This window comes from Mesocricetus auratus, unplaced genomic scaffold, assembly GCF_017639785.1.
Source record: "Mesocricetus auratus isolate SY011 unplaced genomic scaffold, BCM_Maur_2.0 Super-Scaffold_100018, whole genome shotgun sequence".
Lineage (NCBI taxonomy): Eukaryota > Metazoa > Chordata > Mammalia > Rodentia > Cricetidae > Mesocricetus > Mesocricetus auratus.
In genome coordinates this window covers 16,793,887-16,799,886 of record NW_024429199.1, presented here as the reverse complement: position 1 = coordinate 16,799,886, position 6,000 = coordinate 16,793,887, and positions in this window count along the sequence as shown.

Below are 6,000 nucleotides of genomic sequence, written 5' to 3'. Positions count from 1 at the left end.
AGTATGACACCACCAGAGTCTAGAAACTCTACACCAGCAAGACCTGAACACACCAACGCAGATGAAACAGAAAAGAATGACCTTCAAAACAACCTCATGAAAGTGATAGGAGCCCTCAAAAAGGATATGAGAAAATCCCCTAAAGAAATGGAAGAAAACACAAACCTAAATGTAAGAAATCAACAAATCTCTTAAAGAAAGCAAGGAAAGCCAAGAAAAAAAAGCTATCAAACAGATGAAGGGAACAATTCAAACAGTTCAAGACCTGAAAACCGAATTGAAGACAATAAAAAAAAAACACACACACACAAACTGAGGTAGTTCTGGAAATAGAAAAGCTGAATAAACAATCAGGAACTACAAATGCAAGCATAACTAACAGAATACAAGAGATGGAAGACAGAATCTCATGCACTGAAGATAAACTAGAGGAAACAGATTCATCAACAAAAGAAAGTATTAAATCCAACAAATCCTTAACACAAGATATCCAGGAAATATGGGACATTGTGAAAATACCAAACCTAAGAATAATAGGTGTAGAAGAAAGCGAAGAAGCCCAGCTCAATGGTGCAGAAAATATATTCAACAAAATCATAGAAGAAAACTTGCCCAACCTGAAGAAGGAGATGCCTATGAAAGTAGAAGAAGCTTACAAAACACCAAATAGACAGGACCAAAAAAAAGTCCCCTTGCCACATAATAATCAAAACAAAAAACATAGAGAAAAAGAAATAATATTAAAAGCAGCAAAGGAAAAAGGCAAAGAAACATATTAAGGCAAACCTATCAGAATTACACCCAACTTTTCCATGGAAACTATGAAAGCCAGAAAGTCCCAGATAGATGTTTTACAAACACTAAGAGACCACAGATTCCAACCCAGACTACTATTCCCAGCAAAACTCTCAAACACTGCAGATGGAGAAAACAAGATATTCCATGACAGAACCAGATTTATGCAATACGTATCCACAAATCCAGCCCTACAGAAAGTTCTAAAAGGAAAACTCCAACCAAAGGAAGTTAACTAACTCAAAATAACACGGGCAATAGATAATCTTACTTTACCAGAACACGAAAATAGGGGGAAAACTCACATACAAAACCACAACCAAAAAAAGGATCCAAAGCAAACAAGAATCAACAATCGATGGTCATTAATATCCCTGAATATCAATGGTCTTAACTTGCCTATAAAAAGACACAGGGTAACAGAATGGATACGAAGACAGAATCCATCATTCTGCTGCATACAAGAAACACACCTCAATTTCAAAGACAGACGTTACCTCAAGGTTAAGGGTTGGGAAAAGATTTTCCAATCAAATGGATGTAAGAAGCAAGCGGGTGTTGCTATCCTAATATCTAACAAAGTAGACCTCAAGCTAAAATTAATAAAAAGAGATGAAGAAGGTCATTTCATATTCATCATTGGAAAAATTCATCCGAAAGAAGCTTCAATTCTGAATATATAAGTGTCAAGTATAAAGGCACCCACATTCATAAAAGAAACATTACTAGAACTCAAATCACACATTAAGCCCCACACACTTATACTAGGAGACTTCAACACCCCACTCTCACTACTGGACATGTCCACCAGACAGAAAATTAACAAAGAAACAATGGAATTAACAGAAGTTATGACCCTATAGAACATTCCACCCAAACAAAAAAGAATATGCCTTCTTCTCAGCACCACATGGAACATTTTCTAAAATCAACCACATATTTAGCAATAAAGCAAACATCAACAGATACAAAAAATTGGAATAACCCCCTGTATCTTGTCAGACCATCACAGCTTAAAATTAGAATTCAACATCAAAACAAATTGCAGAAACCTCATAAACTCATGGAAATTGAACAATGCTTAATTGCATCACCCCTGGGTAAAGGAAGATATAAAGAAAGAAATCAAAGACTTCCTAGAATTCAATGATAATGAAGGCACAACATACCCAAATCTTTGGGATACTTTAAAAGCAGTCTAAGAGGAAAATTCATAGCACTAAGTGCCCATATGAAGAAACTGGGGAATTGCCATACTAGAGAATTAACAGAACACCTGAAAGCTCTAGAACAAAAAGCAGCAAGCTCACCCAGGAGAAGTAGATGCAAGGAAATAATCAAATTGAGCGCTGAAATCAATAAAGTAGAAACAAAGAAAAGAATATAAAGAATCAGTAAAACAAAGAGTTGGTTCTTTGAGAAAAGCAACAAGATAGGCAAAACTCTATCCAAACTAACCAAAAGAAAGATGCTATCAAACAAAATCAGAAATGAAAATGGGCACATATCAACAGACACTGGGGAAATCCAAAGAATCATCAGGTCATATGTTGAAAACCTGTACTCCACTAAATTGGAAAATTTAAAGGAAATAGATGATTTTCTGGATAGATATCAATTACTAAAATGAAATGAAGAACATGTAAACAATTTAAACAGATCTATAATTACTAAAGAAATAGAAGCAGCCATAAAATGTCTTCCAACCAAAAAAAAAGTTTGGAATTCTACCAAAAATTCAAGGAAGAGCTAATACCAATATTCTATAAATTGGTGCACACAATAGAAGCAGAAGGATCACTGCCAAACTCTTTTTACAAGGCTACAATTACCTTAGTACCCAAACCACACAACCAAGATAGGGAATTACAGACCAATCTCCCTCATGAACATTGACGCAAAAATACTCAATAAAATACTGGCAAATCAAATCCAAGAACACATCAGAAAAATCATACAACATGATGAAGTAGGCTTCATCCCAGGGATGCAGGGACGGTACAACATATGAAAATCCATCAGTATAATCCACCATATAAGCAATGTGAAAAACAAAAATCATAAGATCATCTCAACACACTCTGAGAAAACCTTTGACAAAATTCAACACCCCTTCATGATAAAGATCTTGGAGAGATCAGGGACAACCTGAACATAGCTAAACATAATAAAAGCAATATGCAACAAACCGACAGCCAACATCAAACTAAATGGAGAGAAACTCAAGGTGATTCCTCTAAAATCAGGAACAAGACAAGGATGTCCTCTCTCTCCATATCTCTTCAATATTGTACTTGAAGTTCTTGCTAAAGCAATAAGACAAGAAAGGAGATCAAGGAGATACACATGGAAAGAAAAAAGTCAAACTTTCACTATTTGCAAATGACATGATAGTCTATATAGGCGACCCAAAGAATTCTACCAGGTAACTCCTACAGCTGATAAACATCTTCAGCAAAGTGGCAGAATACAAAATTAACTCAAAAATATCAGTAGCCCTACTATATATAGACAGTAAAGGGGATGAAAAAGAAATCAGAGAAACATCACCTTTACAATAGCCACAAACACCATAAAATATCTTAGGATAACTCTAACCAAACAGGTGAAAGACCTGTATAACAAGAACTTTGAGTCTGTAAAGAAAGAAATTAAAGAAGATACCAGAAAATGGTATCTTAGATAGGTAGGATCAACATAGAAAAATGGTAATCTTACCTAAAGCAATCTACAGATTCAATGCAATACCTATCAAATTTTTCACTGGCCTCAAATTTATATGGAAAAACAAAAAACCCAGGATAACCAAAACAACCCTGTACAATACAGGAACTTCAGGAGGCATCACCATCCCTGACTTCAAGAGCTATAGTCCTGAAAACAGCTTGGTATTGGCACAAAAATAGACAGGTAGACCAATGGAATCTAATCAAAGACCCTGATATCAACCCACACAACTCTGAACACCTGATCATTGACAAAGAAGCTAAAACTATACAATGGAAAAAAGAATGCATCTTCAACAAATGGTGCTAGAGTAGCTGGATGATGGCATGTAAACGACAACAGATAGATCCATATCTGTCACCATGCACAAAACTTTTGTCCAAATGGATCAAAGACCTCAAGATCAATCCAGCCGTGCTGAACCTCTTAGAAGATAAAGTGAGAATTACCCTTGAATGAACTGGTACAGGATACTGCTTCCTGAACATAATACCAGTAGCACAGACACTGAGATCTACAATTAATAAATGGGACCTCCTGAAACTGAGAAGCTTCTGCAAGGCAAAGGACACAGTAAACAAGGCAAAACAGCAGCCCACAGAACGGGAAAGGATATTCACAAATCCCACATCTGACAGAGGGCTGATCTCCAAAATTTACAAAGAACTCAAGAAGCAATTCTCCAGAACACCAAAGGATCCAATTAAAAAGTGGGGTACAGAACTAAATAGAGAATTCTCAATAGAGAAGTCTAAAATGGCCAAGAGACACTTGAGAAAGTGCTCAACATCCTTAGCCATCAGGGAAATGCAAATCAAAACAGCTCTGAGATACCATCTTACTCCTGTCAGAATGGCTAAAATCAAAAACACAGATGACAGTTTATGCTGGAGGGGATGTGGAGAAAGGGGAACACTCATTCACTGCTGGTGGGAGTGGCAACTCTTACAGCCATTTTGGAGATTGATATGGAGATTACTCAGGAATGGAAATCAGTCTACCACAAGATCCAGAAATTCCATTCTTAGGCATATACCCAAAAGATGTACACTCATACAATAAGGACATCTGCTCAACTATGTTAATAGCAGCATTGTTTGTAATAGCCAGAACCTGGAAGCAACCTAGATGCCCCTCAACTGAAGAGTGGATAGAGAAAATGTGGTACTATTCAGTGGGAAAAAATGGAATATTGAAATTTGCAGACAAATGGATAGCACTAGAAGAAACCATCCTGAGTGTGGTAACACTGAGTGTCATTCACAAAATGACAAAGATGGTATCTACTCACTCATATATGGATTTTAGACTTGAAGCAGGGGAGTGCCACCAGCCAGAGAGTCCAGAAAACAGGGAGGACCCTACAAGATATATGCATGGTACCTCAGAGAAGGGGAATGGGACAGGATCTCCTGAGTGGACTGGGAGAATGGGGGGAGGAGGAGGGAGCTGGGGAAAAGTGAGGGGGAAAAGACAAGGGGAGAGGAGGACATGGAGGAGCAGGAAAGTTGAGTCGGAGGAAAAAAAGAGGAGAGCAGGATAAGAGATACCATAATAGAGGAAGTCATTATAGGTTTGAGGAAAGATCTGGCACTAGTGAGATTTCCAGAGATTTACAAGGATGACACCAACTGGCAATCTAAGCAATACTGGAGAGGCTACCTTAAATGCCCTCCCCGATAATGAGATTGATGACTACCTTGTATGCCATCCTAGAGCCTTCATCCAGTGGCTGATGGAAGCAGAGGCAGACACCCACAGCTAAACACTGAACTGAACTCCTGGAAACTATGTGCAGAGAGGGAGGAGTGATGAACAAAGGGGTTAATGCTTGGCGGGTGAAACCCACAGAGGGAGCTGACCTGAACAAGGGGGAGCTCATGGACCCCAGACTGATGGCTGAGAGACCAGCATGGGACTGATCCAGACCCCCTGAATGTGGGTGCCAGTGAGGAGGCCTCGGCAATCTTTGGGGCCTGGGGTACTACATCAGTATTTATCCCTGGCATCTGTATGGACATCCCACATGGAGGGATGCTCTCTCAGTCTGGACACATGGGGGATGGCTTAGTCCCTGTCCCGGATGATATGACAGACTTTAGAGATCCCCCATGAAGGGCCTCATCCTCCCTGGAAAGTGGAATGGGATTGGGTGGGAGGGTTGTGGGGGACAGGGGAGGAGGGAAGAGAGAGAGAGCTGGGATTGACATGAGTCATTTTTGTTTCCAAATATTGAGCCAAGCCCCTTGATGATGCACTGTCATGTTTTTTTTACTTTATTGCATGTTACTAGTTGCAAAATGATTTATGTTCATTACAACTCAAATAAAGAGTTCTATAAGGAAGAAATAATCTCCGTCCAGCTGCATCCCTATGATCTCATTCATGAGCAACTGAAAAGTCTACTTTGAAGAATAATAAATAACCATATGAGCTAGTGTAGGGGGCTACTCAAGATACATTTTAAAGGAAAATGAT